General features: G+C 36.4%; 1 long non-coding RNA gene across 1 annotated transcript in view; it reads right to left on the bottom strand.

Annotated features, from left to right (window-relative positions):
* LOC141581615 (uncharacterized) overlaps positions 1-9,426 on the bottom strand; it is a 174,071-nt gene extending 164,645 nt beyond the window's left edge. The window contains exons 1-3 of the long non-coding RNA XR_012514346.1: positions 7,475-9,426; positions 3,802-3,875; positions 1,644-1,864 (exon numbers count right to left, since the gene is read on the bottom strand). This is a non-coding gene — a long non-coding RNA (uncharacterized LOC141581615). The remainder of the gene's footprint in view (positions 1-1,643; positions 1,865-3,801; positions 3,876-7,474) is intronic.
* Between the last annotated feature and the right edge of the window lie 14,532 nt (positions 9,427-23,958).

Below are 23,958 nucleotides of genomic sequence, written 5' to 3'. Positions count from 1 at the left end.
CTTAGAAATAATGTATTCCTAGGGAAAACCTAAAATCCTTTTAAAGAATAGTTTGACCACAGATTTTCACTTCGTTTGCTATCCTTTTTGCTTAAATTAATTGGTTGATATATCCTAATGAGCCTAATAATGTTACCCAAGTAATTGTTAGCAGAATTGATAATGTTATGTCTTTTAAGTATGGAAAGAGGAGGTATTTGAAACCTGTTTAATCCTACAAAATATTTGAAGTTTAAAAAGAACTTATACTACATAATTGGAATGTAAAGAGGTTTCAGATATCCAGACCAACTCCCTTTTTTTACAGATGGGAAAACTAAGAGCTAGGGCTGGTTATTTGGACATTACTTAGTTAGAATTAATTTCCTCCGAGTTGATATGATATGACTTAAAAAGTACTTGGAACTAATTTTCAATCTCTCCCCTCTATTTCATCTCATATTATTAAGAGAAACACATTTTTACTCATTTTATTTCCCTTTCCAAACAAGCTTTTAGTCTTCACAGTAACCCCACACTTGAAGATGGCAAGTTAATACCGTCTTTCATTTTCACAATTCCACTCATTTCCCATTACATCTAGAGTACACCAATTCTCCGATAGTTTCAATACAAACTGTTTCAATAAGAGATTGAGGCATGAAAAAAACCTGCCTCAAGAAAGTGAAAATTCTTACTGAAAAGAACTTTGTTACTTAACTAAAATTGCCCTTCACGTACAAGGACATTAACCAGAATACTGCATTTAAAATTAATATCTGATATGGATTTAGGTGGAGTAATTTATTTTTAAGTATGTGTTTTAAGACGGCTATTCTATCTATTTAAGACAGACCTAGAAGAAGCCTAGGTCTATCTTAAATAGATAGGATAGTTATCTTTAGAATAGTTAAGCTTTAGAAGAATTTCATTCTAATCAATTTTAAAAAAACTAAAATCAAATGTCTTAAAACCAAAGCAGATTTTTACTTTCTTTTAAATCAAAGGAAAGCAATATCACTTTTTCTTCTGCTTAACTGGATAATAGTAAATATTAAAAACACAAATTGTTTTTTTTAATCAGTAGAAAGCCTGCTCATTTCTTCTTTATCTGCTTTCATCTCCTCTTCATTATACTGGAAGTCACGAACAATGAATCTAAATTTGGGGGAAAACAATTGTTTGCGTTGTATACAGCTGACGTAACAAAGTAAATAAACAAAAAATAATAATAAAAACAAACAAACAAAAAAGAAATATGTATTCCTTGTTATTTTTTTAAAAATCCTCTTACTCCCAAAGTCTTTTACTCTCCTTAAAATGTAATTATCTAATGTGTCTCACTTTCATAGAAAAAAAGCAATATATTCTGATCCCCCATCTCAGGAAACAGGAGAAGGGGCTGGTGGTTTCAGGCTTTTTTACTCCACTGAGTTCACAAGAAGGGATAATGAAGACATAATGCACATAAGGCAGGCCTCTGGGAGGCTCTGCAACAACACCAAACTTGCCACTGAAAATCTTTAAAAGTTTGTAGCCAGTTTCAGACACCCAAGATGAAATTTAGCAAAGACTATTTTATTCCCTTCCATCCTATAAAATTTATAAAGTATCAAGATCTAGTATGTGCCAGGCACTCTGCCAGGCTCTGTCACATAAAATACCTCATTTAATCTTCACAACGTATTTTCAGTGGTATTATTAATGTTACAAGATGAGCGAAGAGATTCTTCAAGGTTAGGAGACTTGCCCACAATCACACAGTGACGGTTCCTGCACTCAGCTCCAGGCCACTCTTATGAAAGCCAGTGTTCTTTCCTTTCTCTCGGAGTTGATTGACCGCAGAATAATCTAACAGCATCAAGGTTGATACAGAAAGAATGGCCTAGCCAGGGAGTGGAAAAAAATATTTTCAATAAACATATCTAACAAATAACTCATATGAAGAATATATAAAGAGCTTCTACAAATCAATTAACTCACATGGAGAACATATAAAGAACTTCTACAAATCGATAAGACTAAGATACCCAAGCAAACAGAATAATGGAACAAAGACTTTACAAAAGAGAATATTCAAATGTTTCATAAGCATATTTAAATCATTCATTCATTAGTCATCATGGAAATGCAAATGAAGATGATGATGAAATAATATACACATACCAGAATAGCTAATATAAAGAGGACCAAGAGGGTGGGAGTACACAGCAGTAATTCACTGCTGGTAGAGTGAAAATGGGTATAACATTTATGGAAAACTATTAGGCAGTAGCTACTAAAAGTGAACATGTGTAAGGCCTAGGACACCAATTGTACCCCCAAGTATAAAACTAAGAGAAGTGTGTAGATACATGTACCAAAAAATATGTTCAAGGGCATTCACGGCAGCATTATTTGTAATAGCCAAAATTTAAAAACTATCTAAATGTCCAGAAAGTTTGGTCCATTGAATTAATCAGTGTGAATTACTGAATATTACTTATGCATATATTAACTAAAACATTTCTATAGTTGATTTATCCAGAATAATTAATCTGCCTACAATTTATTCTCAGATTATATAAAATTCACTTCCCTAAAACAGAGGTTTGTTGTGTCTAGGTTTTAATATTTGCGTGTGTAATACATAAGTGTATATGCATATGTTAACTTACACACACTCATATATACGCATGTATTATACATACGTGTATTTGTCTGCATTTGTATGTATAATTGAACATATACATATATACAAATATATTATTCCCACAAATATTAAATTGAACATACACACATATATACACATATGTATTATATACAGAGACATACGTGTGTGTGCATGTGTATGTAATTGAACATAAGCATGTATATGCACACAACTCAGGAAATTAGAAAAAAGTAGAATTTAATTTTGTGCAACAAAATTTTATGTAAGGTTGTGTGCAAAAAATTAATTCAAAATGTCATATTTTACATAATAAAGATCTAAAAAGAAATCACAGTGCTTTTATTTTTAAACCAAGGGGACTACTGATTTGATGTTTTTAAAATAAAGGAGGAGTTGTTCCAGATTAGAATTTTTATAGTTAATATGTAGGCAGTTAATATGTAGGCTAAAAAAAATATCTTTTTAGAAATTCCATTCCTGTCGATTCCACTAAGACGAAGGAAGAAACTGTTTTCTATCATTTCTTTTTGAAAAAAATGAAAATGACAGTTTGATTATTTTCTTCTGTAATCTCTTGAGAAGGTTTGCATAGAACAGGCATCAATTAAACCATGTTAATGTGGCTCAAACCAAAATGCTTGCTATTTAATGGCAAGAGCTGTTTTCATAATTATATGTGTGGACTAGTTTACCTATACCCTCATTACCTCAGAGTTAGTTAATTTTAGCTTGATTGGAGTGTCAGGTAAGGTGGTTGGTTCACAGTTCTGAATACTAAAGAAGTACCAGAACACATCATTATCCAAACATTCCGATGAGCATCAGACATTACGATTTTAATACTACTTTCAAGTAACCAAAAGACTAAGATTTGTGAATAAATTGTAATTCCTAATTGATCTCTCCAGTCTGGGTCTGTGGTATACTGTACCAGAAAGAGTACTAATCTAAAAGTCAGGTTGGGCGAGGTGGCTCACACCTGTAATCCCAGCACTTTGGGAGGCCAAGGCTGTAGGATCGCCTGAGGTCAGGAGTTCAAGACCAGCCTGGCCAAAATGGCAGAACCTCTAACTCCACTAAAATTACAAAAACTAGCCAGGTGTGATGGTTCATGCCTGTAGTCCCAGCTACTCAGCTACTCAGGGGGCTGAGGCAACAGAATCACTCACTTGGGCAGCAGAAGTTGAAGTGATCCCAGATGGCGCCACTGCACTCCAGCCTGGGAGACAGAGTGAGACTCCATCTAAAAAAAAAAAAAAAAAAAAAAAAAAAAATTCAGAAACCTGATTTCAACACTGGCTATAGCCAAGACAATTTATCTGAGCCTCCATTTCCTTACTTAAAAATAAAGGACCTGGAAGGTATTGGGTCTCTGGAAGCAACACAATTATGTTTTGCTTTTCTGACCAGTTCAGCACTGGTCAGACAAGAATAAAGCCTTAGGTACCCTTGATATTTTTTATCTGCATAGGTCTAGCAGTCCAGAGTCCTCTACTTACCTAGCTCAGTGGATTAAACTTTTGTGTTGTCAAACACAGTGATGTCTGCAGCTGCTAAATGATTGCCCCTTGTAGGCTACTATACACCTGGTGACTTCTACTCATCAAGTGGGTTTACACTTAGTGGTGTTTGTTCCCAAACTTAATTATGCAAGTTTTACATATAATTGTAATTATGTTATTGAATTAAATGGTATGTAAACAAATAATATGAACGAATAAGGAAAATAATTGTTAATATGACTAAGTTGAATGCTCTGAGGAAAATTAGTAAAAGCGAGTCTCTAACTAAAGTTGTTCTTTAATTAGATGTGCCAACACAACCATAAAATAGTCTTTAAAATCTGAAAACCTTCTGCACTCAGCCTTGCATTCTATATTTAGGTTCTCACTCCATTTAAAGAAACTCGAGAATCTCAAGGTTTGAGAAGTTGTGCAGTATTCAATGGGCATACACATTCCAAATAATACAATTGTAGAATATATTTTATAATTGAGAAATTGCAGTACTGATAACAGAAATATCTTTCTTTCGATTTATGTGTATGGTTTTTTTTCTCAAGCAGCTACTCGGTAGTTAGAACATACATATTTATTAAGTTTGGGAGCCAAACTACCTAATAAACCAAGCTGCTAGCTATTTCTTTTGGTTAGGAGCATTGTAAAAAAATTACTGGGACAACAAGCATTCTGTGAACTGAGAAAGTTTGGGGACCTCTCCACTTCAGGATGGCAGAGGAACAAGACAGAAGGAACCTGTCTAACACCTGTATTAGCTATTTTGGAATTTTTTTGTTATAGCAGCTAATGTTACCTACAGCACCTAATGTTACTCATACAATGATTTAATTTAACACAATAAATGGAATTTCTATTCGAAGGCAAGCCTGGGAACGAAGCTGTGATTAAAGATGATATACTGCGAATCAGCTCAGGATTAGGAAGCAGACCCTCTCGGGACGTGGCTAAGTCTCAAGCCTGTCTCTCACTAGCTCTGAAACCCATAAAGATCACTTTGCACTACTGAGCATTGATTTACACATCAGCAAAAGAGGACATTCATCTTGCTAGAGTCTCTTCCAGACCCAATGCTCTAAGTATCTAAACATGCATTGAGCCTGTTCTCTGCTTCCCAAGGCTCTCATATGACTTCTTCCTGATCTGGCTCCCATTTCTTCCCTCTCACTTCTTCACCAGAGTCATCTTGCTTTTCCATTCCTTACAGCTGGTACATCTACTGTATTTCTCAAGTTCCTGTCCAACCAACTCTAGGTATAGAATGTGAAGCCACCCCCAGTACTCTACTTTCATGTGATCCAGGAAAGTATACATTTTGAGAGATTCCATACTAACATCATTGGAATTTAAATCAGGGATAACCAAAAGCAATGAAGAGAATTCACAATGTTTTCAAATACTGTATTACAAATTGTAAAACAATGTGCTTTTTTTGTTAATTTGCCATAGATCCCATTCCTTGCTGGTCATTCCTCACTGTGATCCTGGAGAAGGAAAAATGAGAAAAGTAGATGCCACATCTGGAGAAAAGAAGACATAATGGGGGAGAAGCTCTTGGAAGAAAGTCATCTGAAGAAGGAAGTTCATACTTCTGGCCCCCAGAGGAGCATAGAGGGGAGGAGAAAAGTCAAAAGGAGGAAATGTGTTTTGAATTTCTCTCTCTGGGCTAAGGACCAAGGAAAAGAACAGAGCATACGGGATAGGCGAAGGGATCAAACAGAAATAGGAGGAGCTTTGGCTCTACTTTACGAGGCTCTGAAGGGAGACTGCATTATGGATTGACATCAGCCCATGGTGGCTGTAGCAGAGGACCACAGGTGAAGTGGCAAGGGTGGGCAAGAGAGGATCTTAGAGCCTTCCTTGGTGCTTAAGTATCCTGAAAGAGATGCAAAACATCCTCCATATCTCTTGAATAAGGTGGAAATGAGTTTATAGGACTAGCTTTCCAGATGTCCTCCTGGCAAGAAGACCCTGTAACCCCAGGCTGATGGGAGGCATCAAAGCCAAACCTCAGAGCTGACATGGGCTTAGTTAATGGTGGTGAAGCCTCAGCTTTGATACCTAAAGAGCAACAAAGGAGTCCGGCAGTCACAGATGTGAGCACCAGGAAACGATCATCTCAGCAAAGGCCAGAGAAGTCGGAGGGCATTACAAAATAATAGCTCCTTTCCCTACTACCTGAAGTCTTATTGGCCATTCTTTCCCAGTAGGATGCTCCCATGGAAAAATGCAAAGAGAGAAGAAAATCCTTTTAAAATGACCTTTTATTTTAAAAGAATGACAGAAAGAAATATTTAACAAGATTATTTAAATAAATAAATCAGATTTGATGTATTGGATTTGACCAAATACTTTTTCTCCCTTACTCTATTCCTTCCTCCATAAGGAGCATTAGACTAGTTATGAAAAATAAACATGGTGTTTTCTTTGCACATCTGAATATAGCACACAGTATTTTGATTGTTCTACACTGGCACTAATCAACATGTATGCTGTGCCAGATATCATGCTAGGCACTTTGAATAGGGTCTCTTTCTTAATCAATGGAAATCCAATGGCCTGTAATCTCTCCCTTGAAATCAAGCCTTCTCTCTCCCCATCTTCTGGTTCTGCGCTATGTCATACAGGAACCCTTGTCCACGGAAGTTTCATTCTCTAATACAATGTTTTCTCAGCTTCCCTGATGATAAAAAGTCTTCTAATGCTTCTTAAAACTAAGGCTTCCTAGACCACTCAGTGAGAGACCTGGACTCAGCATGCCTGTGATAGGTAGGGCCCAGGTACTTTTAACAAGTACCCCAAGTGACTCATCTCCAGAGAAGTTTAAAAAAACCTTGCTCTATTATCTAATCCATACATTGCAATCTGCCCTTACAGTCATCTACATGTCAGTAAGATAGTGCCACCATTGATCCTGGTGCATACGCCAGGATCTTAGAAATGCTGCATCTTCTCTCACTCCTCCTATATATACAAGGCACTACCCACACCTTTGATCCAGTAATCAGTTTATATCTCAAATAATCAATTTCTTTCCTTCTCTCTTAACACCATCATATTCTAGGCAAAATTTCTACAACTCTTGACAATGTGTATGCTTCTACTCTTCAGTTCTTTGACTGTCTTCCATATTTAGTAGCCAGAGTCACCTTCTTAAAACATAAATCAAATTTTGTCAAGCTCATGTTTCACTTCTGATTAAATCTTTTAAGGGATCAAACATAAGGTAGAACTCAAACTTCTTTCTCACGGTTCACAGATCCTGCATGTCCTGGTCTTGACTATCTCACCAGCTTCCCTCAGGCCCTTTCTTTCACCCACTCACCATTTCATTCACGCTGGTTTTCTCTGAGGTTTGCCAACACAACAGGCTGTTGCTTGACTCATGGCTTTTTGTACAAAATCCTTTTCCTCCTACATATGGCATTCTTCGGATGACTAGTTCCTGTTCATCTTTTGGATCTCATCTTCAATTCCACTTCCTGGGAAAAGACTTCTCTACCACCCTATAAAAAGTATAGACTGTCATCTATCACCCTATAAATAGTAAAATTGTCTTCTCTTTTTAATCTCAGGATATCATTCTTCTTCTTCATAACACAGCACTATTCATAAATATTTATGTTTGTTTAGTCTTACGTGCATTCATTTATTCATTTTTCACTTTCCAACCAAAATGGGAACTCCAGGAATATAAAGCATGCATCATTTGTGCACAATATAGTACATGGCTCTCAGTAAACATCTGTTGAATGAATGCATACATAAATAAAACCTGAATCATTAGACCTTTGAGCTGTCTTTAAGTTTGTAAGAAATGGAATCCCTTTTCAAACTTCTCCCTGGAAATCACAATTTGTAGAATTTTCTCACAGACATGATAGAAAAAAAAAAAGTATAAATATACCAATTCTCCAAAGTAAATAAAATCAGAATAAGGGAGAGGTGAGCAGAACAAAAGAAATCTAGGTAACTTTCTAGAAAAAAGCAATATTCTAGCTCCTTATGAAAACGCGCAAGATAATCCACGTTCTGTTCTTAAATTCTAATTATCACCACACATGAAGATTCTACTCCATAGAATTATTCTACTCCATAGAAATAGACCCATAGAATTATGGGTCTATTTCATAACAACTGCGTTAAAACACACAAACAAAAAATTAGCACGTAGACAGCCAATGCAGTAGCAAAAAGGTTGGTAGACTTTTATCACCATTAGCTAGTCTTTTCCTCTGTTCTTTGGGAGACACATCACAAAGGGAATTGTTTTATGTTCTTTTCTATGTATCAGTAATTTTATGGTAAGTCACTTTATCTAGAATTTTGAAAAGTCATGTCTATTTCCCCCTTAGGTAAAGTATTATAATTGAACATCACTCTCAGGAGTTTGTGACCATCATGGTGTTTATACTCAGACTATCTTTTTACTGTTTCTGAGCCCATATCATAGTTGGCCTTCTTATTTCCATAAGTTTTTTTTCTTTCACTGTTTACATTCACTACTATAAGGCTTTTTATTAATTTTTTCTGGCTTTATCTTTTTCATGCTTTCAAAATTAAATGTTTAGTACTGTTTTATATGTAACTTGAAAGCTCAAGTGAATGACTTTCAAAGAGTTCATGGACTTTTTGAAACACTTGGACCATACAAGGGACAATCTTATTTCACACATGTAAAGAGTGACATTCAAGAGAGAGTAAATTACATTCTTTCTTAGTGTCAAAGAATAATTGGAAAAATCTCTTCATTTCCATTTTTTGATCATGAATTTTCTCTTTATCTGCTAACAAAGAATTCTGAAGTGCTACTATCACCACAAAGGTTGGTTGATGTCTATTTTACTTCCTAATTTCTTCTTTGACATTAACGAATGTGCAGTAGTTCTTCAAAATGCTGTTTATTTATAGTTTATTGTGTGGTGTTAAATCCTTTCTAACCTGACACGTCTAGGACATATATTATTGCTCCAGCTGTATTTACTTTCTAAAATGAGATTTGGGATGACTTACTGATCTTCACAATCCAATGAAATGACTTTGTCTATTGAAATGTTATTCAGCCTAACTGACAAAGGAATTGGGCTTTCACTGACTGAAGAGTGGTCTTTAAATGACTCTAGTATCTAATGGCACTAGTGGTATCCACTGACAATTGACATTCAAAAGAGGATCATTTCAATAGCTTTTACAATTTACACATTTGAGGATATGATTCATTTCACAAAATGTACACTTGAGAAAAATAAAACCACATTAAGGAGTAAATGTTGGTAATTAGCCTTATTCACTAGGTAGATTTTTTCCCCATACTTAGAATCAAAGACCTGCAAGAGAAAATAATCATTTTTATATATGTATAGGTATCAAAGTAGAATATAAATACATTTGGTGACTTTTTTGATAACAGGTATCAAAAATGATATATTTTTCTTACTCTTCACACCAACTATTCCAAAAATGTCATAGTAGAATTCTAAGAAAATATTTCACTACAGGAATGTTTACTCCCATTTAAAACAGTGAAAAATCAGTAATCTCCTTCCTGAGCAAAAAACAGAAATTTAGCCAAATAAACCAATATACATCCATGGGATGGAAAACGATGAAGTCATCAACAAGATGTGGTGGAATATGCAATGATACAGAAAGATCTTAACATACTTATTCAGGAAGTGTGTTATGTTCTAGACCAGTCATCCTCAAACTTTTTACACAGGGGGTCAGTTCGCTGTCCCTCAGACCTTTGGAGGGCTGTTACATACTGTGCTCCTCTCACTGACCACCAATGAAAGAGGTGCCCCTTCCTGAAGTGCGGTGCGGGGCCGGATAAATGGCCTCAGGGGGCCGCATGTGGCCCGCGGGCCGTAGTGTGGGGACGCCTGATAGACATTGTGCTTATTAGAACGTTCTAGACACTGGGTCCTGGATTCTCAAAGATGTTGAAGACAGATATTACTCCTGACCTGGAGATTTAAAAAAATTAAAAAAAAAAAAGAAGAAAAAGGCATCTGTTTAGTAAATTTTAATTTTTATATTATTTTATATAAATACACACGGTTAAACAAAACTATGGGAAGCCATTGTTTGGGACAGAGCTCCTACACTAGGCCCCTACAGATCAGACCACACCAAAATGGAAAACCCATGCTAACTACCACATAATCAAACTGCAACAGGAGATTCCAGTCTACCTGAGCTAGTGTAATAAGAAAGTCCCCTCTACTTTAACTCTTATAAAAAAAAAATAAAAAATTAAAAATTAAAAAGCAGCTGAAGTGACCTAACATTAACCAATTAGCTTTTATTCTATTGCTCTGTTTCCTTGCTTCCACCTTACAGAACCCACGGTTCTGCCATTGCCTGGTCAGAGCTCTAATTCGACTTTGGAAACAGAGATTGCTCTAATTCATGAATCACAAATAGAAGCCAATCAGATTTAAAACTAAATTTGTTGTAATTTTGTCTTCTGACAACACATAAAACACTGGTGAACACATATTTCTCAATGATAAAACTGCAAAACTTTTTCTTCCTTTTGCTACATTTGCTAAAATAATGATGCTTTATTTCTATTAAAGGAAACAATTTTAAATACAATTTTCAGCAAAATGTAACAAGTCTATATATCACAGTCATTGTATCACTTGAGAATGTTGAAACTGTACATGCTAAATAAGTAGATGTGAAGATATCCACAGCATCAAAGGTATAATGTAATTAAAAACAAGAAAAGTGTTCACTTTTCTTCAGCCAGTCATCTACCTCCATTGAGTGTTTGTATGCAAAGCATCAGGGAAAATACTACAGTTTACTTTCTAGCTCGATTATTTTCCCTTTTATAAAATGCTTTGAATGTGAAGCAAAAATTGGGAGACAGTGCATGATCATAACTTAAGCTGAAGGGCATATACAAGCAGTAATTTTAATTATTATTTTCTAATGATGAATACACTTGCTCTCACCCAATAAAATATTTGGCTACAAACCAATGTGACTTCAGGGTAAGTTGATGTTCACTTCACTCCCACATGGATTTTATTAAGATTCATTAAGGTATCTTGTTAACTACACCTTCTCATTTATTGTGAGATTTTTTTTTCTTTCACAAATCCAAAGTGAATTCAAATGAATAAAATAACGTAAATTAAAGAGCGTGGATGTTTAGTAATACCTAAGGGAGATTATATTTATTGTGTGGCACAATGCTGAGTATAATGAAGACAAGACTTTCTCCCTAGTGCTCATTTTGTGTGTTAAATGCTTTAATCATTTTGAGCATAAGGGCTTTCCTTCATTATTATTGCAATGCTGGGAAGGGCTAAGGTTGAGTTTCTTATATAATCAATGATAAGAGCAACCTACATTTAGAAAATGATTTGTATTCAGATGTTTCCAAAGCTCGTTGCATGCAATTTTTGGTTGCCATTGCCTGTTTGTTTATTATAAGCTTCTTCCACCTGACAATTGAAATAAAGGTCACAGTTTTATGAACCCCACTGGCTGGCTATATTACATTTTAAAATATCAGGACTCAGTGTGTAGGTTGGGATGAGGCTGGGAGGTTGGGAAAGTATGCTTAAGCTGTAGTTTAATGTTGTATTTTTTGTTTTTATTTTTCTGTGTTCCAAAAAATATTTATGAAGTTCTTTCCTTCAGTAAAGATTATTGTTTAAACTTTTGAATTCTTCATTTATTTGTTTAAATCCATGCTAACTTTGGGGACATAGTAGTTTTAAAAATCCTGAAGGCATATTAAGTTTGGTTTAAATCCCAACTCTGTGATCTCGAGCAATTTATTTAATCCAGATCTAGATTTTTCATGGCTAACAGAGGATCTGAATACCCACTCAAAATGGTTGTCATTTGGATTGAACAAGATGATGCATGGAAAGTTTCTGGTGTTTAATAAATGATAGCTATTTTTTTAAAAGATCAACAAAATAGACAGACTGCTAGCCATATTAATAAAAAAGAAAAGGGAGAAGAATCAAATAGATGCAATAAAAAAGGAAAAAGAGAATATTACCACTGATTCCACAGAAATACAAACTACCATCAGAGATTACTACAAACAACTCTATGCATATAAACCAGTAAACCTGGAAGAAATGGATAAATTCCTGGACACTTGCACCCTCCCAAACCTAAACCAGGAAGTTGAAACCTTGAACAGACCAATAACAAGGGCTGAAGTTGAGACAGCAATTAATAGCCTACCAACAAAAAAAAGTCCAGGTCCAGACAGGTTCACAGCTGAATTCTACCAGATGTACAAAGAGGAGATGGTACCATTCCTTCTGAAACTCTTCCAAATAATACAAAAAGAGAGAATCCTTCACAAATCATTTAATGAGATCAACATCATGGTACCATTCCTTCTGAAACTCTTCCAAACAATACAAAAAGAGGGAATCCTTCACAAATCATTTAATGAGATCAACATCATCCTGATACCAAAACCCAGCAGAGACTCAACAAAAAAAGAAAACTTCAGTCCAATAACCATGATGAACACCAATGCAAAAATTTTCAATAAAATACTGGCAAACAGATTGCAACAGCACATCAAAAAGCTTATCCATCATGATCAAGTAGGCTTCATCCCGGGGATGCAAGGCTGATTCAACATAAGCAAGTCTATAAACGTAATCCACCACATAAACAGAACCAAAGAAAAAAATCACATGACTATCTCAATAGATGCAGAGAAGGCCTTCAACAAAATTCAACAGTCCTTTATGCTAAAAACTCTCAATAAACTAGGTATTGACGGAATGTATCTCAAAATAATACAAGCTATTTATGACAAACCCACAGCCAATATCATACTGAATGGGCAAAAACTGGAAGCATTCCCTTTGAAATCCAGCACTAGACAAAGATGCCCTCTCTCACCACCCCTATTCAATATAGTATTGGACACTCTAGCCAGAGCAATTAGACAAGAAAAAAAAAAGGTATTCAGTTAGGAAAGGAGGAAGTCAAACTGTCTCTATTTGCAGGCAACATGATTGCATATTTACAAGACCCCGTCATCTCAGCCCAAAGTCTCCTTAAACTGATAAGCAACTTCAGCAAAGTCTCAGGATACAAAATCAATGTGTAGAAATGACAAGCATTTCTACACACCAATAACAGACAAACAGAGAGCCAAATCAAAAGTGAACTCCCATTCACAATTGCTTTAAAGAGAATAAAATACCTAGGAATACAACTAACAAAGAATGTAAAGGATCTCTTCAAGGAGAACTACAAACTACTGCTCAAGGAAATAAGAGAGGATATAAACAGATGGAAAAACATTCCATGCTCATGGTTAGGAAGAATCAATATCGTGAAAATGGCCATACTGCCCAAAGTAATTTATAAATTCAACCCTATCCCCATCAAGCTACATGACCTTCTTCACAGAACAGGAAAAAAAAACATCTTAAACTTCATGTGGAACCAAAAGAGAACCTGCATAGCCAAGATAATCCTAAGCAAAAAGAACAAAGCTAGAGGCATCACGCTACCTGACTTCAAACTATACTACAAGGCCACAGTAATCAAAACAGTATGGTATTGGTACCAAAACAGAGATATAGACCAATGGAACAGAACAGAGGCATCGGAGGCAATGCCACACATCTACAAGCATCTGATCTTTGACAAACCTGACAAAAACAAGCAATGGGGAAAGGATTCCCTATTTAATAAATGATGTTGGGAAAACTGGATAGCCATGTGCAGAAAGCAGAAACTGGACCCCTTCCAGACTCCTTACACTAAAATTAACTCCAGATGGATTAAAGACTTAAACATAAGACCTAACATCATTAAAAACTCTAGAAGAAAATCTAGTCAAAACCATTCAGCATATAGGCATAGGCAGGGAATTCATGACTAAAACACCAAAAACATTGGCAACAAAAGCCAAAATCGACAAATGGGACCTAATTAAGCTCCAGAGCTTCTGCACAGCAAAAGAAACAATAATTAGAGTAAACTGGCAACCAACAGCATGGGAAAAAAAATTTTTGCAATCTACCCATCTGACAAAGGGCTAATATCCAGAATCTACAGATAACTGAAACAGATTTACAAGGAAAACACAAACAAACCAATTCAAAAGTGGGTGAAGGATATGAACAGACACTTTTCAAAAGAAGACCTATATGAGACCAACAAACATGAGATACCACCTCATGCCAGTTAGAATGGTGATCATTAAAAAATCTAGAGACAACAGATGCTGGAGAGGATGTGGAGAAATAGGAACACTTTTACACTATTGGTGGAAGTGTAAACTAGCTCAACCATTGTAGAAAACAGTGTGGTGCTTCCTCAAGGACCTAGAAATAGAAATTCCCTTTGATCCAGCAATCCCATTACTGGGTATACACCCAAAGGATTATAAACTGTTCTATTATAAAGACACATGCACACATGTGTTCGTAGAGGCACTGTTTACAATAGCAAAGACCTGGAACCAACCCAAATGCCTATCGATGATAGACTGGACAAGGAAAATGTGGCACATATACACCATGGAATACTATGCAGCCATAAAAAATGATAAGTTCATGTCCTTTGTAGGGACATGGATGAATCTGGAAACCATCATTTTCAGCAAACTGACACAAGAACAGAAAATCAAACACCACATGTTCTCATAGGTGGGTATTGAACGATGAGAACACAGAGACACAGGGAGGGGAGCATCACACACTGGGGTCTATTGGGGTGGGGCCAAAGGAGGGACAGCAGGGGTTGGGGAGGTCGAGGAGGGATAACATGGGGAGAAATGCCAGATGTAGATGATGGGGGGATGGAGGCAGCAAACCACATGGCCTTGTGTCTACCTATGCAACAATCTTGCATGATCTGCACATGTACCCCAGAACCTAAAGTACAACAAAAAAAAATATAATATAATATAATAAATGATAGTTATTGGCTGCATCACCCATTGCTTTGTGTGAAATCATGCTATCACAGAAATAAACAAAGACAATGACAGATGGTATCAATGTATTTTCAATTATCATTTTATTACATAACTGAATCTGAATTTCACCCTAAAACTTAACAAACTACATTCTCCAGGGAGAAAAAATAAACTGAGTAATACCAGCCTGTGCTTGCTTTGGTGACAATCAATGATGGGGTAACAATTAAGCGACTCTTGGTGATCATTCCTTATGACACTACATGCCAAGCAAAAATGATATGCTAGGCAAGAGAGTTGAGCCAGCCTGCACGATCTCCCTCAGTATGACTCCCACTCTGCCCAGGGATGGGGGATTAGAAAACACAAAACAGAACGCTCTGAGATTTCTTCCAGTGATGAATACATATTGCTTTTTAAATAAGAAACAATAGTTTTTTAAAACTAAGATAATCTGAAAAACAAAACAAAACAAAACAAAACAAAACTAGAGCCTCAGCTATTCAAGCTCTTTTTCAAGCAGAAAATTAACTCTGAATCAAAAATAGCAAAACAATTATAGTAGCTGTCAATTTAATAGAACACTAATATATGTCAGGCATGTTTGTGGTGCTCAATTCCTGACCTAGATTACTTTAACGGACCTTCACTGTAAGTGTGAGTTAGAGACCATAAATTATACCCATGCCATAGATGGAAAACAGAATTTGGGAAGTAGAGTAAGTTACTAAGTCTTGTTACTCCAGAACCCCTGTCTCTTTCATAAAGACCCTCAGCTGTCTCAGCAGAGCCAACGTGTTGAAGATAAAGTATTTTTCAACTTGACAAACTCCCCAGTAGCAGATCCAGAGGAACACAGTGAACTCCATGCTCTTCTCATCGCATCTGTAAGGATAAGGATTCTAACGTAAGGTCCTGCCCAGGACATCTTAGGACCCGCAATCAGTAGCACCTCCAGAAAAAGGAATTCAGTATTTATTACTTATCTGAATATTTTAAGTATTTTACTTGCCTGACGTCCTTTAGTTCTCAAAACACAGCTACAAGACAGGAATTATTATTATTTTCCTCATTGGAGGAAACGAGGATTTAGAAAGATTGAATAAGTTGCCCAAGGTGACATAGCTAATGAGCGACGAGATGGAGCTGGCTGTCAAATCCAACCCCTCATGCCAAAGTCAGTGCTTCAGAACAACACATCCTGCAACTACCTGTATATTGGCGATGCTTAAGTACAAGACCTGTGTTTTTAATGTTTGTATCCCTACCTCCAATAACAGGGCCAGACATAGAGTCAGTATCAATAATTGCAGACACCTAAAAAACACTCACTTTGGGCCAGGCACTCCAAGTACTTTGTACATATATAAAGTGCTGTCAACTTCTTTAATCCTTGTGATAACCCTATAAGGAAGGTACTGTTATTATCTCTCACTTTCAGGTGAAAAAACTGATACATGGGTGAGAAATGGAAGAAGAGACAGAAGGAAAGGAGGGAGGAGAGAGAGAAGGAGGAAAGAAATAATGTTTCAGAATATAGAAGCTGGCCTCTCTGAACAGATTCCTTCTGTGACCCTTCTCATCTGTGAAGCCCAAACATGTGCCATGCAAAATAGATCCCAATGCTTCAGCTCTGCCTGGTGCAGAGACAATTAATGATTTTGTATGATTCAGAGTCCATATCCCACTTGCATCATTAGTCACTGTTCTGATTTAAAATGTCACCAAAACTCGATGGCTTCTCTGGGCTTATAGGCACAGCTGTGCCCTTCTGTTTCTGTGATTTTTGAGGTTGTTTATATGACATGCTGCACAATCACTCTGTAGGTAAAATTTCAACAAAGCTGTCTGAGTGTTGTCTCTAAAAAAGACCAAAGTTGGCAGCTGTAATGACACAAGGGACAGCATTCTGAAGACAAGCAGGCAACAAGCAAAAGAGCAGAGACAACCAGGGAGCAGAATCCTTCCAGGTGGAAGCTTGCGTCCCCGCAGGTCAGGGAGCCTTGAAAAGGAATTAGACAGGTGAGTTGGACTAAAAAGTTTGCCAAGCAGGCTGTGGTTCCCTATTCATAGAGCTGTTGTTCAGGGTTGGATCTACAGTCCCTGGGAGTCAGGAAAAACTGGAAGGCAAAGTGGGAAGTTGGCCCCAAGTACAGACAGGTACCCAGGTTCTCATTCTGGAGTTCAAAATCAAGCCAGAAGTTGTCCATAGTCTCCATTTGATCTTAGTCACTTAAACTAATGAGCTAAGGGGAGCTCCTCAAATTCTCCTGTGAGATTAGTCCCAGAAGCTTGTGTAGGCTGGATTTTTGATGTGCACACTTACTTTGGGTTCATGTATCTTATTTATGTCTACTTGGTTTTCAGTTGATTCTCATGGCTTTTTCAGTTAGCATATGGCATCATTTGCAAATGATAATCATGCTGTCTCCACTTTCCCAATTATTATAACCTCCTTTCCCCATCTTCTTTGCACTGAATAGAGTTTCATGAACAGACAGAGCCACATTCCCTCATTTAAAACTCTTAGGACCAGCTATGTTTAGAATTAAGAAGTTTTCAACTTTTGAATGTGGTAATACTATTTCTCACATAAGGTATAAAGCAGGACTCTTTAATCACATATATTAACATGTTTCTTTAACAAAAGTAAAGTGAATTTTCTAGGGATGAATAAACACTCTAAGCACCTCATACCAGTTTAGTGTAGGTTTTTGCTGCCAAATCAGTTATTTAAAAAAAAAATCTGGTTTTCAGAGCATTGAGATTTCAAAATTGCAGATAGGCAACTGTGAATACAACGAAGTGAGAAATAGTTGCAATAATGGGCATCTTTTTTGAAAAGAGAAAAATAGCTGATACTTGAGACTGTTTACATGTAGAGGAGGGAAATGCTGAAAAAGAATGAAATTGTATGGACAAGAGAAACGGGATAGCTGAAACAGCGTTCCCCAAAAGGGTGGAAACACACAGACCCCACCCCCCAGAGTCCATACCTTCTAGACAAATGAAAGAGGAATCCTAGCTTTTTGTTAAAATGACAAATTATAGGTGTATATATGTATGAAGTACATAGGTTATGATTTTTTATTATAATCTTCAATGGTTAAATCAAGCTAATTAACACAGTCCTCACCTCAAATATTTCACAGTTACATAAGAACATTTGAAATTCTTTTAGTGAAATTTAAATGTACAGTGCTCAATTATTAGCTATAGTCAGCATGCTGTATATTAATCTCAAAAAAAGGAAAAATGTAAAAATAAAACTTACTTCTCCTGTGTACCTGAGGCTTTGTACACTGTGGCCATCATCTCCCCATTTCCCCCACTCCCAGCCTCTGGTAATCACCCTTTTCTACTCTCTGTTTTTGTGAATTCAATTGTTTTACACAAGGTTTTGTCATTATATGTTTGGCTTATTTCACTTTGCATGATGTTTGCCAGTTCCATCCATGTTGTCACACATGACAGAATTCCATCATTTTTAAAGATGGAAGAGTATTTCATTGTGTATATCTCCATTTTCTTCATTCATTCATCCCTTTACAGATACTTAGATTACTTTAATATCTTGGCTATTGTGAATGGTGCTGCAGGGAATATGGGAGTTCAGGCATCTGTTTGACATAACTGATTTCAAACCTTTTGGGTACATACCTAGAAGTAGGATTGCTGGTTCATACAGTAATTCTATTTTTAGTTTTCCAGGGAACCTCCATACTGTTTTCCATAATGATTGTACAAATTTACATTCCCACTACAGTCTTTTCTTACCTCCAAGCCAACATTTGTTTTCTTTTGTATTTTTGATAACCATTCTAATAAACGTGAGGTGATATCTCAGAGTGGTTTCAATCCGTATCTCCCTAATCATTTACTAATGATTAATATTTTTTCATGTATCTGTTAGCCATTTGTATGTCTTCTTTTGAGAAATGTCTATTCAGGTCCCTTGCCCATTTCTCTTTTTTTTATTTCTTTGATTTTAGACCCCAGAGGTATATCTGTAAGTTTTTTACATGGGTATATTGCATGATGCTGAGGTTTGGGCTTCTAATGGGCCCATAGGCCAAGTAGTGAAAATAATACCTGATGGGTAGTTTTTCAACACTTACCCCCATCATTCTCCCCTTTTGGAGTCCCCAGTGTCTATTTTTCCCATCTTTGTGTCTGTGTGTACTCAATGTTCTAGCTCCCACTTATAAATGAGAACATGCAGTATTTGGTTTTCTATTTCAGTGTTAATTCACTTAGGATATTGTCTTGCCCATTTCTTAATCAGCTTATTTGTTTTCTTTCTATAGAGTTGTTTGAGCTCCATATATGTTCGGATATTAGTCTCTTACACTAACTGGGATGTATGAGTTGCAAACATTTTCTCACAATTGGTAGGTTGTCTCTCGACTCTGCTAAGTGTTTTCTTTGATGTAGAGAAGCATTTTATTGTGATGTAATCCCATCTGTCTAGCTTTGCTTTTGTTGCTTACACTTTGGTGGTAGAAGATAAAAAACTATTGCTCAAACCAATGTCATTTAGTTTTTCCTCTGGTTTCTCCTAGTAGATTTACAGTTTCAGGTGTTGAAGTTTTTAACTGATCTTGAATTGATTTTTATATATGTAGTGTGAGATAAGAGTCCAATTTCATTCTTTTGCATATGGATATTTAGTTGTCCCAACACTGTTCATTCAAGAGACTATCCTTTTTCCATTATGTATTCTTTGCCCTTTTGATCAATTTACTGCAGATACTTAGGTCCTTTTCTAAACTTTCTATTATGTCCCATTGGTTGATGTGCCTATTTTCATGCCAGTACCATGCTGTTTTAACCAATTCTTTACATGCTATTCCAAAAAATCTAAGAGAGTGAAATATTTCCAAACTCTTTTCATGGGGCCATAATTACCAAAGGCAGACAAGAATGTCACAACAAAAATAAAACTATAGACCAATATCCTTAATGAACATAGATGTAAAAGTTTTCAGCAAAATACTAGCAAACTGAATTTAACAATACATTAAAAGGTCATTCACCATGATCAAGTGGGATTTGCCCTGGGATGCAAGGATGGTTCAACATTCGTAAATCAATAAATATGATACGCTAACACAATGAAAGACAAAAATTAAATGCTCATACTATTAGATGCAGAAAAAGCATTTGACAAAATATTAAAAGTAAATGGCAAAAACGGCAACTACTTTTGCACCAACCTAATATACTTTTATGATAAAAACTCTCAACAAATTAGTTGTAGAATGAATGTACCTCAAACAATAAAAGCTATATATGACAAATCCGTAGCCAACTTCATACTCAACAGGGAAAAGTTGAAAGCTTTTCCTCTAATATCTGGAACAAGACAAGAATGTTCACTCTCACCACTCCCATTCAAGATAGTGCTACAGGTCCTAGCCAGAGCAATAGGCAGGACACAGAAACTAGAATCATTCACAGTGAAAAGGAACAAGTTAAACTGTCCGTGTTTGCTGATGACATGAGCTTATATATAGGAAACCCTAAAGATTCCACCAAAAGACTGTTAGAACTGATAAATTCAGTAAAGTGGCAGGATACAACATCAACACAAAAAAATCAATCAGTGTTTTTCTAAACTAACAATGAACTTTCTGAAAAGAAATCAAGAGAACAATCCCATTTACAATAGTTGCAAAAAATATTTAGGAACAAATTTAACCAAGGAGGTAAAAGACTTGTACACTAAAAACTGTAAAACGTTTATGAAAAACATTGAAGAAGGCACAAATACATGAAATATTTTATGTTAATGGACTGGAAGAATTAATGTTGTTAACATGTCCATTCTACACAAAGAAATCTACAGATTCAATGCAATCCCTGTAAAAATTTCAATGTCATTTTTCACAGATATCAGATAAAACAATCCCCAGATTCATATAGAACCTAAAAAATAACTTGAATATCTAAGATAATGAGCAAAAGGAACATGAGGTAGAGGCATCGCATTATCTGATTTCAACTATGCTACAAAGAGCCCTATCATTAGATGTATTTGTAAGCTTTTAATTCCTATGACCAGAGAACCCTGAAGTAAACCATACGATAGCACTTTTCACACCTATTTGATTTTCATCCTGGACATAAACTCCACCAGGCCTATATTATAGCTTTATTATATTTGCATCTCTGAAAACTCCTAGCATATGACCTATATTTGTACCTGTTTAATAAATCAACTTGTGTGAAATTCTTTTGCGTATGCAAAAGATACTGAGCAGAGAAAGGAGAGAATATTTTCCAGAGGACGGCAACTTTGTTCATATCATATGCAGCATGGATCAACAATTTCTGTGATAGCATTAGCTCACGGAGACATCTGAAGAGTCAGGGCAGCCTGGGAAGAGTCTATAAAGGATGGCTTATGCCTCAGTTACTCAGCCTAACTGCAGAGAGAGAACAAACTCAATCTCACTCATTTCTAGGGACCACCATGGGGGAGACTGCTCTTGGTGTGAGTGGGCTTTCTCATAAAATAGCACCAGGTCCTCTGAATTCCACATTTAAACACCATTGTAAAATCCCTCCTGTGGAACCTGCTCAGTGGCAATCCCATAACAACACTTAGCCCTTTATTTTTCTTCAGATTTCTCTCTCCAGTTCAACAATATGCTCACTATCACCCCTTTCTCCTTCTCCATTTATTTTGCCTGTCCTCCCTCCTGCTCAGCTTCCACTGCCAGTATCCATGTATCTTCACAGGCAACTTGTCTATCTAGCTTGTGTCTAATTAATCCTCACGTTCAATGTGCCCCAAACCAAACTCATGGCATTATCATAATCCCATTCCTCTTCGTGACTTTCTAATGTTTATAAACTATATCCCTATTTTTCCAGGGACAAAAATAAAAATTATCATGTTTTCCAAAAAATCAGTTTCTAAATACCTCTTCATTTCCATTTATGTTCTTCAAATCTTCTACACAGGCTATTTTAATAGTTAATGCACGATTGCCTTTTCTCCAATTCATCTATCACATCAATAACAATCTTAATCAGTTAGGAATTGCATTCAGCTGTGAGTAATAGACCTCTGAAAAATAGTGGCTGAAAGAAGATTGGTGTTTATTTTTCTCTCTCTTCGGCTCAGGTTCCTTCTAACTTTGTCCTCCACCATATTTAGACAGGGGCTCATCGCCTTAAACTTTAAAGATGTCTCCTGGAATTCAAACCATTATGTTCATTTCTAGGAAGTAAGAAGAAAGATCTAAGAAAAAAAGGGACAAAGAGCCTTCATTTTGGGGAAGTTCCATAGAAAACCCTCAAGTTACTTCTGTTTTTAGTCTCATGCCCCCCTCACTCACAAGGAAAACTAGAAAATACAGTTTTTAGCTATCATTTGCATTTCCCTACAATTAAGATTGAGATAGTAAGAAAGGTGAGAAGAATGTTAAGTAGGCAATAGTAGATGACCAGTCTAGTATTTCTGAAATAAACTTGTGATGGAAACCAAACATTCAAATCTAGCCCCACTGCCTACCAAATTAATTTCAAATGTGTAGCAAAATGTTCAAGTCTTTCTATAATCTAACCCCGACTAAAATTATAAGCCCTTTCTACAACTGTTCCTCAGAGTAGCAGTTCTCAGATTTTAACATGCATATGAGTCACCCGGGGATCTGGTTAAAATGCATAATTTTTTTTTCAGTAGGTTTGGGATGTAGTCTGAGGTTCTGCATCTCTAACCTGTTCCCAGGTGATGCTCATGCTACTGGTCCCTAGAGTAGCAAGTTTCTTGGGGAGTCGTTCTAAAATAGGGCCCATTTTGCCCTTCAGGAGACATTTGATAATGTCTGGGGAACTGTTATCTATTATAACATGGACAGTGGGGGAGTTGGAAGGCGGGTGCTTCTGGCATCTAGTGGGTAGAGGCCCATGATGCTGCTTAATCTCCTACAATGTACAGAATAGCCCCCAACATCAAAGAATTATCCAATTCAAAATATCAGTATGACAGAGGTGGAGAAATCCTGTTCAAGAGGTAGCCTATGCTCCAGAAAAATGGGATTAAGTGTTATTCCAGTATTCCCTGAATTTTCCTATCTTTGCTATGGTACCATTAGTTCTGATCCTCCCTATCTGTGGTCAGCCCTATTGATTGGATTCTCAGTCATGTATCAAAACCCTGATGATGTACCAGCTGCCACGAATGCAGCCTAGATCCCCTTCCCATAGGCTCTGTCCCTCCTCCAAATTGCCCCCTGTGCACTTCTCTTCCCATACACCCTGCCTCCATTTATACTCCAGAAATAGACTGTTAACTGACCAAGGTGGATACCATTACCTCATCACCTTAGTCATCTCCATGGTAGCTAACATAGTGCCTGCACACTATTGGATGGGCTCTCTTTTTTATTTATATAGCATATATAGATATTTAAATTAATTATTGAAAATATATGTATAATAACACATATAAATTCATATTAGGCCTTTTAAAAGTTGTCCTAGTGCAGTTAACTCACTCTGGCTCTCTCTTTCCTAGCCTCTTCCTTATACCAAACTCCAAAGCAGATTATAACACCCTCCAGTCCTCATAAAAGCAAATGTGATTTACACAGACAGATTTTAAATGCAGAAAAAAAGAAAGCTTAAAACCTCTCATTTAGGGCCACTGTCTGGCTTTCATTAAGCCCTCTCTCATTCTTTTCATAGCCGGGGTTCATGGACCAGTGCCGATCTACCTGGTTGGCTGAGATTAAAATGAGTAATAGATTCTCCTTGCCATCAGGACGGCTCCTAATGCATTTTTCATTAAATCGAACTCCCACTTGGGTCCTCTTTCTGAGGTTCAGACAGAGGTAAGAGAGGTAGGTGCTTGCCTGTTTACTAGC

The sequence above is a fragment of the Saimiri boliviensis genome, chromosome 16 (assembly GCF_048565385.1).
Source record: "Saimiri boliviensis isolate mSaiBol1 chromosome 16, mSaiBol1.pri, whole genome shotgun sequence".
Classification (NCBI taxonomy): Eukaryota; Metazoa; Chordata; class Mammalia; order Primates; family Cebidae; genus Saimiri; species Saimiri boliviensis.
This window is presented reverse-complemented; position numbering and strand designations above follow the sequence as displayed.